Source organism: Chrysochloris asiatica, unplaced genomic scaffold (genome assembly GCF_000296735.1).
Source record: "Chrysochloris asiatica unplaced genomic scaffold, ChrAsi1.0 scaffold00045, whole genome shotgun sequence".
Lineage (NCBI taxonomy): Eukaryota > Metazoa > Chordata > Mammalia > Afrosoricida > Chrysochloridae > Chrysochloris > Chrysochloris asiatica.
In genome coordinates, this window is record NW_006408563.1 from 1365056 (window position 1) to 1381648 (window position 16593).

A 16593-nucleotide genomic window follows, 5' to 3' on the forward strand; every position below is an offset into this window, starting at 1 on the left:
CACCAAAACCATATTTCAAATACATCAGTTCTCCTAAGGTCTTCCTTATTCATTGTCCAACTTTTGCATGCATATGAGGTCATTGAAAATACTGTGACTTGGGTCAGGTGCTTCTTTCTCAAATGGATATACTTGCTCTTGAACACTTCAAAGGGGTCTTTTGAAGCATATTTGATTGCTGCTTCCATAAGTATTGATTGTAGACCCAAGCAAAATGAAGTCATTGACAACTTCAATCTTTTCTCCATTTATTGTGATGTTATTTATTTGTTCAGTTGTGAGAATTTTCATTTTCTTTACATTTAGGTGTAATCCATACTAAAGGCTATAGTCTCTGATCTTCATCAGTAAGTATTTCAATTCCTCTTCAATTCAGCAAGCAAGGTTGTGTCAACTGCCTATCACAGTGGTTAATAACTCTTCCTCCAACCCCAGTGGGTAATGACTCTTCCTCCAACCCCGATGTTATGTTCTTCTTCATATGATCCAGTTTCTTGGATTATCTAATCAACATACAGATTGAGTAAGTAGAGTTAAAAGATACAACTCTGGCACACACCTTTCCTAATTTTGAACCCCTTGTTCTGTTCTAACAACTGCCTCTTAGCCTATACACATGTTGCTCATGAGCACAATTAAGAGCTTTGGAATTCCCATTCTTTGTAATGTTGTCCATAGTTGCTATGATCCACATGGTTCAATGCCTTTACATAGTCAGTAAAGCACAAGTAAACATTTTTCTGGTGTTCTCTGCTTTCAGGCAAGAACTATCTGTCATTAGCAATGATAGCTTTCATTCCACATCCTTTTCTGAATCTGGCTTGAATTTCTGGCAGCTCCCAGTCAATGTTTTTGAACTATTTTTTGTGCTGCAACTGTTTTTGAATTATCTTCAGCAAATATTTGCTGGTGTGTGACATTTATGATATTTTTCAATGATTCCTGCATACTGTTGGATCACTTTTCTTTGGAATAGGCACAAATATGGATCCCTTCCAATGGGTTAGATAGCTGCCTTCGATATTTCTTCATTTAGACAAGTAAGCACGTCCAGTGCCACATCACTTTGTTGAAATATTTCAATTTGTATACCAGGATTGAAAAATATCCCAAATTGAAATATTTCAATTTGTATTCGCCAAGGCCTTCAGTGCTGTTTGAACTTCTTCCTTCAATACCATTGGTTCTTGACCATGTAGTACCTCTTGAAGTAACTAAAAACCAAACAATTCATTTTAGTACAGTAACTCCGTGCATTCCTTCCATCTTCTTTGGATGTTTCCAGTGTCATTCAATATTTTACTCATAAAGTCTTTCAATATTTCAGCCCAAGTCTTGAATTTCTTTTTTCAGTTCTTTCAGTCTGAGAAGTGCTGAGCATGTTTTTCTCTTTTGGTTTTCTAACTCTAGGTCTTTGCACATTTCATTATTATATTTCACCTTTTCATCTCAAACTGCACTTTGAAACTTTCTATTCAGCCTTTTTATTCTATAATTTCTTCCAGTAGCTTTAGCTTTCTATGCTCAAGATCAAGTATCAGAATTTCTTCTGGGATCCAGTTTGGTATTTTCTTTCTTTCCTGTCTTTTAAATGACCTTTTGCTTTCTTACTGTATGATGATCTTGATGTCATTCCACAACTCTTCTGCTCCTCAGTCATTAGTGTCTCATGCATCAAATTTGTTCTAGATATGGTCCCTAAATTAAGGTGGGAAATACTCAAGATTGGAGTCCTGGTGTGGCGCTGTGGGTTAATGCGCCAGACAGTAAAGCCATTTGAACTGCAAGGTCGGCAGTTCAAACTAACCAGCTGCTCCTTGGAAACACTGTCAGGGTTGCTATGAGTTGGAATCGACTCAACGGCGCTCAACAACAACAATAATCAAGATCAAGGAGCTCTGGTAGCGTAGTGATTATAGTCAGACTGCTAACTTCAAGATCAGCAGTTTGAAACAACCAGCTGCTCCATGGGAGAAAGATGACGCTTTCTGAAGCTTCAGAAACCCTATGCAGAGTTGCAATGAGTCAGAGCCAACATCACAGCACATCACCACCACCATACACGATATAACATTTTGTTTTTCATAGACTTGTTTTAATTTTCTTCAACTTCAACCTACCTGGCATATGAGCAACTGATGGTCTATTCCACAGGTGGCCCCCGTTTTGGCCAATGATATTGAGCTTTTCCATAGTCTCTTCCCACAGATGCAGTCAATTTGATTCCAGTGTATTTCATATGGAGAAGTCCAGGTATATAGTCGCCTTTTACATTGCTGAAAACTGTATTTACAATGAATAAGTCGTTAGTCTTGCAAAATTCTATCATACGATTCCAACAAAATTTCTGTCACCAAGGCTATTTTTTCCAGCTACTGATGCTTCCTCTTTGTTTCCAACTTTCACATTTCAATCACCAGTTAATATTAGTACATCTTAATTACAGACTGGAGAACTTGGTGTGTGTGTGTTTGTGAAGTGTCATTGAGTCAATTCTTACTCATAGTGATCCTGTATACGGTTTCCAAGGAGAGGCTGGTAGGTATAAACCAATCTTTTGGTCCGGTGCATTATCCTGCCGCGCTGCCACACCAGGACTCTGAAGTTGGTGAGATTATTTAATTTCATCATTGCTGTCTTTAGTGATTGGTGCGTAAATTTGAATAATAATGATATTAACTGGTCTTTCTTGTTGTTGTTTTTAAATGCCTTCAAGTGAGTTCCAACTTATAGCGACCCTGTATAGAGTTCCTGAGGCATTTAAATATTTTGCAGAAGCAGAAAGCCTCATCTTTCTCCCATTGAATGGCTGGTAGATTCAAACTGCTGACCTTGGGGTTAACATTCTGACTCTTGTAACTACTGCACTACCAGAGCCCCTTGCCTACCTAGTCGGTTTATGGATATTATCCTATCACAGACAGCATTGTACTTCAGGATAAAACTTGAAAAGTTCTTTTTGATACTATTCATCTTCAATGTGTAATTTCTGACAGTAAATCATATTACTGTCTGATTCAAATTGCCCAATACATGTCCATTTCAACTCATTGATGCCATAAAGATCAATAAATTTTTATGCATTCCCTTCTATTTTTGACAACTTTCAATTTTCCTAGATTCCTACTTTGTACATTCCAATTTCTGATTAGTAACGGATGTTTGCAGCTATTTTTTCTTATTTCAATTGTGCCCCATCATCAAATTAAAGTACTGAAAACTTTGCTCCATCCACATCATTAAGATCAACTCTACTTTAGGGAGGCAGCAATTTCCCAGTTGTGTTTTGAGTGTCGTCCAACCTGAGAGGCTCATCCACTGTCACTATATCACAGTGTTTCACTGCTATCCATAAGGTTTTCAGGGCTAATCCTTCAGAAGCGGGTTGCCTATTCCTCTTTCCTAGTCTGATCTTAATCTGGAAGCTCTCCTGTTGCCTATCCACCATGGGTCACCCTGCTGGCATTTTAAACAACAGTGGCATACTTCCAGCATCAAAGCAATATGCAAGCCACCACAATATGACAAACTGACAGATGCGTGGGGATAAATATAGACATATGAATAGCATTTTTCTAGAAACTCCAGGAGGGAGTTGAGTTATAAACTGAGAAATATTCTTTCCTATCCTCTTATTTTACAAACACAGAGTCCTGGTGTGGCATTGTACGATAAGCACTAAACTGCTAACTGCAAGGTCGGTTGTTCCAACCTACCAGCTGCTCCTTGGACACCCCATATAGGGTCATAATGAGTTAGAACCTATGAGTAAATTTGACCTATTTTCCTGCCATTTGGGGGACCATAACACTCATGAGGAATCTGTACCTGCACCAAGAAGCAGTTGTTCAAATAGAAAATGGGAACACTGAATGGTTTTAAATTAAGAAAGGTGTTTGACAAGGTTGTATTTTTTCACCATGCTTATTCAACCTGTATGCTGAGCAAATAATCCAAGAAGCTGGGTTCTATGAAGAAAAACGTGGTATCCGGATTGAAGGAAGACTCATTAACAACCTGTGATATACAGATGATACAACCTTGCTTGCTGAAAGTGAAGAGGATTTAAAACATTTACTGATGAAGATCAAAGAGCACAGCTATTGGTATGGATTACATCTCAATGTCAAGAAAACAAAAATCCTTACCACTAGACCAATAAACAACATTCTTATCAATGGAGAAAAGATTGAAGTTGTCAAAGACTTCATTCTTCTTGGATCAACCATCAACACTCACAGAAGCAGCAGTCAAGAAACCAAACAACATATTGCATTAGGCAAATCTGCTGCACAAGACCTTTTTAAAGAGTTGTCTAGCAAAGATATCAGCTTGAGGACTATGGTGCACCTGACCCAAGCCATGGTGTTTTCAATAACCTCATATGCATGCGAAAGCTAGACAGTGAATAACGAAGACCATAGAAGAATTGATGCTTTGGAGTTATGGTGTTAGAGGAGAATATTGAAAGTGCCATGGGCTGCCAAAAGAACCAATAGATCCGTTTTAGAAGAAGTGCAGCCAGAGTTCTCCTTGGAGGCCAAGATGGCCAAACTTTATCTCTCATACTTTAGACATATTGTAAGGAGGGACCAGTCACTGGATAGGGATATCATGTTTGGTAAGGTGAAGGGTCAGAGAAAAAGAGGAAGACCCCCAACGAGATGGATTGGTCAAGAGACAGCATCGATGGACTCAAGCGTGGCAACAGTAGTGAGGTTGGCCCAGGATCAGGCAATGTTTCATTCTGCTGTGCATAGGTTGCTGTGAGTCAGTACCGACTCAATGGCACCTAACAACAACAACAACAACAACACTATTGGTGATTTCTTTATGTTGTTCCTGCCACCTTAAACTTACTGCTCTGTAGTGGTAATTCATGGAATATGCCCTTGGGTGCTTCTTCCCCTGGTGGATTCATCCCTCTCTATCCCCTCCCCTGTTTAAACTTGGGATTGGGGCTGGCAGCAAAGTACGAAGAAGTAAACCTGATTGAGACCTAAAATACAATGCTTTGATGACTAGCAAAAATGTGTGGCACTGCAGGATCAGTATTAGACTGAGAACCACAGGTTGACAGTTCAAAACACCAGCTCTCCTCAAGACCCTATGCAGAATCTCTATGAGTCATAACTGACATAGTGGCACTAAACAACCACAGCATGTCTTATCCATGATTGTCCTTTGTCTTAGATCCCTGATTACTTTGGTCATTTTGGTTTCCAGGAACATAAGTATGTAATTTACTAGTAGATAATAGGTTGTGTGATGGTGTTGTGTGGCTCCGAGTGGGTCCCCACTCACAGTGACCCTGTGTGGGATATCCACAAGCAGTTGGTGGGTTTGGACTGCTGGTCTTGCAGTCCAAATCACACCAAGACTCCAAATGGACATTAAGCACATGCATAGGCTATGTGACATCCAGATCATAAAAGATAATAAAAGAATGGCCATCTATTAAATACAGAGTCCTGGAGTGGTGCTGCAGGATAATGTGCTGGACTGCAAGGTTGGTCTGAACTGCAAGGTCGGCAGTTCAAACTCACTAGTCACTCTTTGGAAACCATATACAGTGTTGCCGTGAGTCAGAACCGAGATGATGGATCTGAACAACAACAAATTTATTAAGTATGTATGTTCATTTTCTTAAATAATTAAACTGACTTAATTCACCAGTCTTGGTACAGTGCTATAGGATAAACAGTGAATTGCTAATCAAAGGGTCAAGTGTTCAAACCTGCCAGCTGCTCCTCAGAGACCCTATACAGGATCAATATGAGTCAGAACTGGCTCAATGGCACTTAACAACATTAACCTTCTAGTTGGCTCTGAGAAGAAACTAAAATTTCGACTAACTGTCAGCTGCAAAGAAATTTATCATAAGCTGTTCAGATGAAACTTGCATTTTCTGATTAATAAATCATGCTTGAAAATGATAATTAAATCTTAGAGTCACAAATATAAACTATGTTAGGATCATGGAAGTGAATTTAACAATATATCACTAATACTGTTAGATAAGTCAAATAACCTAATAGATCTGCCCCCAACACCCACACCCACTTAAAAAATACTTCCAGGGGTTCCAAAGCAAAATATTCACATGGTAACATAGGCTAATCCTTGAGAACAAAACCAAGTGCAAATTCCTCCCTATGGAATCTCTCCTTTTGCTGTTTCCCTTATAATACACACAATGTGTTAGTGTGGCATTGCAGGGCCATCAGAGTCCCTGGGTGCACAAATGATGAAGCACTCAACTACTGGCTGAAATGGTGTGCTCCAAAACTCACCCCAAGGGCCTTCACTCCAGAATTTTAGAAAACCAAACCATCTGTTTCAGAAAAGTAGAAAATAAAACCAAAAAACCCAAATCCATTGCCACCGAGTCAATTCTGACTCACAGTGACCCTATTGGACAGAGTCGAACTGCCCTGTAGGGGTCCCAAGGCTGCAATCTTTATGGACCATTGTTGTTGTTGTGAAGTGCCGCTGAGTCGATTCCAACTCATAACGACCCTGTATAGGGTTTCCAAAGAGCAGCTGGTGAACTTGAACCACTGACCCTGAAGTTCAAATGACTTTGCAGTCTGATGCATTAGCCCACACCAGGATATGATTGTCTAATTCAGAATGACCAATTCCAGTTCATTTCTGTTCATTAGTGCCTAAGATTATCGATCTTTATGTGCTCCACTTGAGTTTTGAACAACTTCCAATTTTCCTAGGTTCATACTTTGTACATTCCATGCATTGATCATTCATGGGTGTTTGCACCTGTTTCTTCTCATTTTGAGCCATGGTACATCAGAAAATGAAGGTACCAAAAGCTTTACTCCATTCATTTCATTAATGTTGACTCTACTTTGAAGAGGCTGCAGTTCCCCATTTGTATTTTTAATGCCTTTCAAACTAAGGGGCTAGTATTCTAGCATTGTATCAGACAATGTTCCACTGTTTTTATAAGGTTCTCACTGGCCATTTTTCTCAGCAGATCATCTAGAAACTTCACTGACACCCACCATGAGTGACCCTTTTGATATTTGAAATACAAATAGCATAACTTATAGCATCACAGCAACATACAAGCCACCACAATATGACAAACTGACAGATGAGTGGTGAAAAATGCAGGAAGCATCAATAAAAGATGGAAGTAATATACAGAACCACTGAACCAAAAGGGATTAGTCAACATTCAACCATTTCAGGAGCTAGTCTATGATCCAGAACTGATGGTACTGAAGGAAGAGGTCCAAGCTGCACTTAAGGCATTGTTGAAAAATAAAGCTCTAGGATTTAGGGAATACCAATTGAGATGTTTCAACAAATGGATGCAATGTTGGAAACACTCAATCATCTATACTAAAAAAAATGGAAGACGGTTATCTGGTTGACTGACTAAAATAAATCTAAAGAAAGATGATTCAACAGAATGTGGAAATTATCAAGCAATACCTTTAACATCACAAGAAAGTAAAATTTTGACAAAGATAATTCAAAAACAGTTACAGTAGTTCACTAACAGGAAACTGCCAATAATTCAAGCCAGATTTTGAACAGGACATGGAATGAGTGATGTCATTGCTGATGTTAGATGAATATAGGCTGAGAGGTGTTTGCCTGTGTTTTATTGATGATGCAAAGGCATTCAGCTGTGTGAATCATAACAAATTATGTATAACATTGAGAATAATGGGAATTCTAGCACACTTAGTTGGGCTTATGTGGGAATTTTTGTACATAAACCAAGAGACAGTCGTTGAAACAGACGGGGCTACTGCCTGGTATAAAATAGGAAATGTGTGCATCAGGATGGCTTATTTTCATTATACTTACTCAATCTGTATGTTGAGCAAATAATCTGGGAAGCTAGACTATATGATGAAGAAGAACATGACATCAGGCTAATTAACAACTATGGATATGCAGATGACACAACCTTGTTTGCTGAAAGCAATGGAGACTGCAAGTATTTGCTGATGAAGATCAAAGACTATAATTTTCAGTATGGATTACAACTCAAATGTAAAGAAACAACAAAAACAAAATTGGACCAATAAGTAAAAGCATGCTAAACAAATAAAATATTGGAACTGTCAAGAATTTCATTTTACTTGGATCTACAATTAACACCCATCAAAGCAGCAATCAAGAAATCAAACGATGGGCAAATATGCTACAAAAGACATCTTTGAAGCATTAAAAAGCAAAGATATCAAGAGTAAGGTACGTATTACTTAAGCCATGGCTTTTCAATTACTTCATGTGCATTGTAAAAGCTGCACAGTGTATAAGGAAGACCAAAGAATTGTGGAAGACTACAATTCAAATTATGATGTTTGGGGAAAATATTAAATATACCACACACTGCCACAAGAATGAATACATTTGTCTTGAAAGAAATACAGCCTGAATGGTCCTTAGAAGTGAAGAAGGGGAGACTTCATCTCATGTACTTTGTGAAGGATATCATGCTTGGTAAAGTAGAGGGTCAGTGAAAAAGCAGATAACACAGAGTGATGGATTGACACATTAGCTGCAACAGAGGGCTCAGGATGGTACAAAACAGGGCAGTGTTTTGTTCTGTTGTACAGAGCGTTGCTCTAAGTCAGAACCAACTCGAAAGCAACCCCATATAGGATTTCCGAGGCTGTAAATCTTTACAGGGACAGAAAGCCTCATCTTTCTCTCATGGAACAGCTGGTAGTTTCGAACTGCTGACCTTGAGGTTAGCAGCCCGATTCATAACTGCTACACTGCTAGAGCTCTTTAACATCAAAATTAAGACTAGTGTATTACCGGGAGAACTTGTCTGCAGCCGTTCATGGATCACGAAGACAGTTTAAACATGTTTTGTTTGGTATAAACCCGTGCGCACATGAACTGGAACCCTACTAGTAATACTTTGTAACTTACTCTTGTATATCATTTATTAAGACACTTGGGGTGTGCTTGCCAACATTCATTATTAGAGCTAGGAGTACCCAGTCAAGGCAGAGAGGCAGAGCTAGTCTGAGACTTTCTCCCTGGCTTTGCCTGTCCATTTGAAAACAGAAGCTCCTTGTTAGGGATTGAGTGGTGTCCCCAAAGACAAATGCTAAAGGTTTAATCCTTATATCAATGAATGTGACCCTGTTTGGAAATAATGTCTTTGACAATGTTCTCAGTTAGGTTAACTGATCACATACTGGAGTGGTGGTGGGTGTGTGTTGTTAGTCAATTTCGACTCATAGGAACTCTGTAGAGGGTTTCCAAGCCTGCAAGTCTTTGTGGGAACAGAAAGTCTCAGTGGATCCTAATTCTGCATGTCCTTATAAAAGAGTAGAGACTGGAAGACAGAAGTAGGAAGCTATGTGATGCTACCATTATAAGCCCAGGAATGCCTGAAACAACTAGATGCTACCGAAGATGCATAGAACAGATTCTCCCTCATAGCCTCAGAAGGAAACAACACGACCAACACCCTGATCTCACACTAACAACATCAAGAACTATGAGACAATACATTTTTGTTTCTTAAAGCCACCCACATGGTGGTATTTTGTTATGGCAGACCCCAATACACCCCTCCCTTTTCTCTGTCTACTCCCTCTTTCCCAGACAAACCCAGAGAGAACACTGTTGTAAAAATTCCATAAACATTATGCATTGACTATGGTAATTTGATTCAGATTAAAAAATTGTTTTACAGTACTTATTTTAGTTCATATGTTAATAGTCTCCATTTGTTGTGTTTGATTCATGTTTGTGGACATTCTTCCAAATATATATTCTGAATTAAATGAAAACATCTTTACAAAAAATGTTCAGGAGAAGATTTTCAGTATACCGGACAGATTCATATTAAATCTCTGCATTTTATTATTATATAACTGAAGGGGAATAATATAAATGGACTCTGAATTCTTCCCATATAGCTCAATTACAAGAGTACTTCAGCTTGCTCGGAATTTGCCTCTTGTTGATCATTAGAACACTTACTAGAATATTTATTAGTTATTAACACAAAAACTGTATTTGTGTGTGGGTGGATGTGCATGCACGGAAAGAAATGTGACTATCTAGCTATTTACTACTTTGGTTATGTTAGATTGCAATAGGCTACCCATGAATTGGAGTCCTGGTGTGGCACTGTGGGTTAATGCGCCAGAGTGCAAAGCCATTTGAACTGCAAGGTTGGTGGTTCAAGCTCGCCAGCTGCTCTTCAGAAACCCTACACAGGGTTGCTATGGGTCGGGATCGACTCGGCGGCACTTAACAACAACAACAACATACATGAATTAAAAAGTAATTACATCTAAGAGTGGAGTTAAGGGAGACTTGGAAGGAGAAAGCTGATGGTCTTAGAGTGTTTAAAATGGAGAGAGCTACAGTGGTGCTGTGGGACAAAGCACTGGACCACAAGGTCGGTTTGAACCACAAGGTTGGCAGTTCAAACTTACCAGTCACTCCTTGGAAGCACTACAGTGGGTTGCTGTGATTTGGAACTGACTTCACGGCACTTTAACAGCAACAGTGCCCAACGTGCCTTGGGTCTATGGAATCCAGAGACTTGCTAAATCCAGGCAATAGAGCTATTTACGCATACAGTTGAGACATTCCTTAAGGTGAGAGCTGCACAGTCTTACCAGCAGCATTCTGAACTTAAAATACAACTACATTCACACCGGACAATAGTAGCCTTCCTTGGCCTGGGCTGCAGTTGTACACTGTTAGGAAATGCTTTCTTATGTTAAAAGCAAACAAAATAACCTGCTAAATAAAACGTGCTGCTTTGCATGTGAGAGATGGCTATATAATAGACATGAGTAAAATATCTACTGTGCCTTCTTCATACATTTTCCAGTGTCTTCATGTGTGTACATGTGTCTAAAATATGTATGTGCATACATACTGAGGTAAGAAAATTGGGGAAGTTACTGTCAGTTATTATTATAAAATATTCAAAAGTACAGAGTCCTGGTAGTGCACTGTAGGATAAGCACTAGACCCCAAGGTTGGTTTGAACCGCAAGGTTGATGGTTCAAACTCACCAGCTGCTCCTCAGAAACCCCATGCAGGGTTACTAAGAGTCAAAACTGACCCAACAGCATTTAACAACAACAGCAACATTAGGAAGTACACGTTTCAATCCTATTTGTAGATTTCTTTGGTATGGAAAGAATTTATTTTGACTTATATACTAAAATAAAGTTGGCATATAATCTTCTTAATGCAAATTTCCCCAGCCCCTTAAGGGACTTGAACCTGAACTCATCAGGTTATAGAGAAGAGGGTAAATTGCAGTTGTTTTGCTAAACTGTCGCACAAGATTCTCTTCCTAACATTTACAATATTCTCCTTAGCTGACAAGGCACTTTTCTCCCTGAAAAGTAAACAGCAAACAGCTGTCTATGAAGTGGGTTAGAGCAAATATGTTTGGTCAGGTATAGGTTAAATACATCATAGATAGACTAAAATAGTCCGAAATGAAACAAAACAAATCTGCAAACCACACAGACCCAACCTGAAGGCTTTCAAAGGCAAAATACAAGCAGGACAAAAATTTACTATATACATGACTTGTTCATCTTTCTACTAAAGATACATATCTGAAAGATTTATTCTAACAAATATTGATGACAAAGCACCAAACAACCATCCCCAACCCCTGGTTCTACAGATTTTCTACAAATTGTGATGTCATAGACTACAGAAACTATGGAGATTCTGGAATCCTTAAAATCAAAGAGGACGTAATGGAGTGATTGTTGCCTTAAGAAATAAAGATAAAACAATAATGTTATAACTAAATCCTACATTCGACCAAGATTATAATTATTTTTATTTTAGTGACCAGAAAAGAATGTGAGACATACCCATCTCAAAGTGGCTTAAAATCTAGGAAGAAGTGATGCTTGTACCATTGTGAGTCAGGGCTGAACAAGTGTGCTGTGGTCCATTTCTTGACTCTGCTTCCTTGTTCATTCTCTTCATGGCATTCTGGTCTTCCTCACACTTGGGCTCTATGTGGTGTGTCTCCTGGCTGTAGGCACCTGGCGTGACAACACTTAGATCTTTGAAAGCTGGAGCAAGTCTCTTCAGATAGTTTCTAGGAAAGTCTTGAGACTCACTCTGGTGGGCAGAACCAACCACATACTTCAGAGAAATGTGAACCGCTGATTGGTCAGGCTTCAACCTGCTGATTGGTTCACAGCTTCAACCTTGGAGCTGAGGAGGAACAATTTTCATCCTGAAGTTCACTGGCTGCAACTGGAGGAAAGGTCATTTTCAGGGGACATCAAAATGGGTTCACCACTCAGGATGCTTGGTGATCAAAAATCAAAACTGCTTATTCAAAATATTATATGTAAAAGCTTAGAACACATGCCTGAGCATAGCTGTTGTTGTTGTTATGTTAAATGCTGTCAAGTTGGTTCCAACTCATAGCAACCCTGTATAGGGTTTCATAGCCGTTAGCAAGAGAAAAAAAGAAAAAAGAAAAAGTTGGGTCTAAATGTGGAAATTGAGTCAAAGAAAGTGTCAAGGATAGAGCTAGAACCCAGATTACCTGAGTATTAGATTGGTTCCCCTTCTACTCTGCCACTGCTAAGGTGGGAGACAGTGAATGATTTCACTACCAGCTCTAGTCTCATCCACTTTCTCATCTCACGGCATTCTGTATCCTAAATGCTGACAGTGGAGTTGGTGGCTGTGTCCATTTATTGTCTTCTATGAAGCCCCTTAACCAAAAGGTCCTTGAGACTTGCAGGTCAGAACCAGAGTTGGAGGTGGACAGGGGATTCGCTGCAGTGAGCCAAGTGACAATCTGGTGAGAAGAGACACCTCTACCCTAGACAGTGGGACAAAAAGGAGAGCTGAGCAAAGGGCATATGGTGCAACCCTCATTAGTGCTGAGACCAACTTCAAGCTTGGAGTCCCATGGAAAGAAATTGAGTTCTAACCCCGAGCAGGAAGCACAGTGTCAAGTGAGGACATTGCAGCAGAATTGCAGTGAAGACTCTGAAAGGTTGTGGCATAGTGTGTGTCCAAAGTGGGGTTAATGTGATTTTCTGTAAGAATAGGACTGGGAAAATGTGAGTAAGAGGTACATGAAGCAGCTAAGGCATGACCGCGTGAGTCACAGCATCATAAGAATTCTACTCAGAGTCCGTAAATGAGTGTCCAACACAGGTAGTTCAGCCTTGAAATCATCCATAATGCCCTCTGAACTACATTTAAAAGTTTTGGAAAGTAAAAAGTCTAATTTGGAAACGTGTTCTAATGCTGAATCACTGTTTCAATTGAGAATTCTTTCCTGTGCCTTTATTACACTCTGTATTTTGTCTTGAACAAGAACCAAATCATTTGAATACAGGGAGTGAGTGGAAGGATCAATTTTTCACGACTGTTCAACCTCAGGTTTTGTTCTCTTATCTTCCATTGGCCTGGTTTTCACATCTACACATCACAAATGATAAACAACTGCCTTTAGAGGAACATAAGAAGGATCAGAAGATATAAAAGGATACAGTGAAACTTGTGTGAGTCGGGGTGTGGCTGGACCGCCTTCTTTTCCTGGGTCTCACAAGTTTTCTGCCTTTGAGTGCAGTCTTCCCGTTTTTCTATTGCTCATTTTAGTGGAAAACACTTGAGTTTTCCTTCTCTGAGGGCTTTGCTTCTTACTCAGGTGCAGGCCTTTGCAGGTTTTGCTGTATAGTGATGTTTAGGAAACAGTGAGTTTCTGTTCAAGGAGATGGAAATATTTGAGAAGAGTTAATGGTGATGGTTGAAGAGCATGACCGTTTTTAATGTCATTGAAGTGTACACGTGAAGACTGTTGAAATAGCAAATGTTTTGTTACATGAAGAAGAAAAAGTATTATTTAAGCCAATTATCCTGATTGTTACTAGTATTATAGTCAGAGTTGTCAAAATTAGCCTATGTGCAGGAAGTGCAAAAAGAATGTTCTCTCACTCCGATCCCCTCAAATTCGGTTGCCATGGAGTCAATTCCAACTCATAGCAACTCTATAGGAGAGAGTCCCATAGGGCTGTCCCATAGGGCTCCCATGGCTGTCATCTTTACAGAAGTAGACTGCCACATTTTTCTCCTGCAGAACAGTTAGCTGTGGAGCACTTAAGCACTGAGCCACCAGGCTCCTCACAGAAAGAAGAATACACAGTCATTTCTAATTTGGGCAAAGATGTACATATAAACATAGAAAGATGAGTGGTTTTTGCTGTTGTTGTTGTTGCTAAGTACCGCGGAGTTGGTTCCAACTCAGAGCAACCCTGTAGAGAGTTTCAGAGGAGCAGCTGGTGAGTTTGAACTCACGCTGCAGTTCAAACTTACCTTGCAGTCCAAGTGCTTATCCCACAGAGCTACATCCATTTAGGCATCACTGGATTTACATTTGTTACAAGGAAACAATTAAGAATTTCTGGTTTTGAGGTGTGTGTGTGTGTGTTTACTAAGTCTAATGACTTTCTAACAATAGTCCCCAGAAACATTAAAACCAATCTTTTACTGTCACTTTGGGGGCCTTTTCTGGTGTGAACAGCTCATTTCTTTAAAAAGAAATAGCTCGTTTCTTTAAAAAATGAATGGAGATTTCTAGATGCGAGAACAGGTCCTGCATCATGCCCACGAAGGGGATGCTTCACCAGCAAAAATGCTGGAGAGAAACCTGTCCACTTTTGTGTGTCTTATGTTCACGGTTCCTGTCCGAACAGGAAGGGCACATCGTCCCATTCTCCTCCAAGTGCCATCTTGCCTTGCTTGGATTTGTCATATTTTTCCTAGTACGCAGAAAGAATAGTTTTTTGAGAGTACACACTCATGTTAAAGTAAATACCCTAGAGAAATACTTTCAATTAAAATTCAGCAAGTTTAAAAATCCAGGCTAGAAAGGATTTCCCTGACCTATAAAACCTAATAAGATTTTTCCTTTCCACTTTCTCCCTTCTCACCCTCCCTTTGTGTGTGGAGTCGTCCTGCTTTCCTACTTGGTGGCCCCATTTAGCTCTGCCCTCTAGACATTTAAGTCAGAAAATGGCTTCAAAGAATGTTTTGAGAAAACTTGACATACTGATCTACTCTTAAACTCAAGGATTTAAAAAAAAAAAAAAAAAAAACTGGAAAAGAAAAAGAAACCACAAAAGCAAAGCCATAATAAAATGTTTTACCCTTGTAAGAAAGATCTGACCAGAAGATGAAGAGGTAGAATTGGTGGTAATTGAGGGAATAAAAGCATGAGAAGTAGAGCTTCCAAGTGGTTTATTTCTGTTTGACCCCTGCTGAGAATCTGCCCTTCCACCCCAGATATACTGAATCTGAAACTACGTTTTAACAAAATCCCCACGGATTTTTATAGATTCTTATACACACCAGTTTAAGAATAACCCAGGGATATTGTTAACATGTAGATTCTGGGGTGGAAAGTCTAATTTTTAACAGGAGTTCCAACCAGAATAAACTGGTTTGAAGCCCCAAAGAAAAGCTTAGAAATTGGGGGCTTTGAGACCTGAAGAGGGACCAGACCAAGTGTACAGACCTAGGGCAATAGACTTGTGTTGGATAGTGGTTCTCCTGTCTTCTGTGGGGCTTGGGGCCAATCATTTTAAACTCTGTTTGTCTCATCCATAAAGTGGAATATAAATGTCAAGGTTGTAAAATTTATTCATGAGGATTAGAGACAATGTATGTAACATAAAATTTGAGTACATAGCCTTACACAGGAACAAAACAACAACAACCTAACCAGTTGCTCTTAAGTTCATTTCAACTTATGGAGATGCCATAGTTTTCAGAGCTGAACTGCACCATGTTTTCACTGGATGAGATCATTTGGAAGCAGATTGCCAGACCTTCCTTCTGAGGAACGTTTGAACTCAAATGCTTCTGGAAGGTTTGAACTTCCAACCTTTTGGTTAGTAGCTAAGTGCTTAATCATTCACATCACCCAAGGATGTTGTTATTGTTGTTAGGTGCCATTGAATTGGTTCAGATTCATAATGACCTTATAGACAACATTGAGCCAATAGTGGCTGCCAATGTGTCAATTCTTCTCATTGGGTGTTCCTCCTTTTTTACTGACCCTCCACTTCACCAAAAGGAGCTCTGGTAGCATAGTGGTTATGAATAGGACTGCGAACCTTAAGTTTGAAACTACCAGCTGTTCAGCAGGAGAAAGGTGAGGCTTTCTGCTCCCGTAAAGATTTACAGTCTCAGAAACCCTGTACAGGGATCGCTATGAGTCAGAACCGACTCCATGGCACATAGCCACCACTTCACCAAACAAGATGTCATTCTCCAGGGATTGGTGTCTCCAGATCACATGTCCAAAGTAGGAGAGACATGAAGTCTTGTTATCCTTACTTCTAAGGAGCATTCTGGCTATATTTCTTCCAAGACAGATTTGTTTGTTCTTCTGGCAGTCCACATACTTCCAATGTTAATTCAAATACATCAAATCATTAGGGTCTTCCGTATTCATTGTCTAAATTTCATATGCACATAAGTCAATTAGAAATATAGCTTGGGTCAGGTGCACCTTAGTCCTCAGAGTGACATCTTTGCTCTTTAACACTTTAAAGAAATCATTGCAGC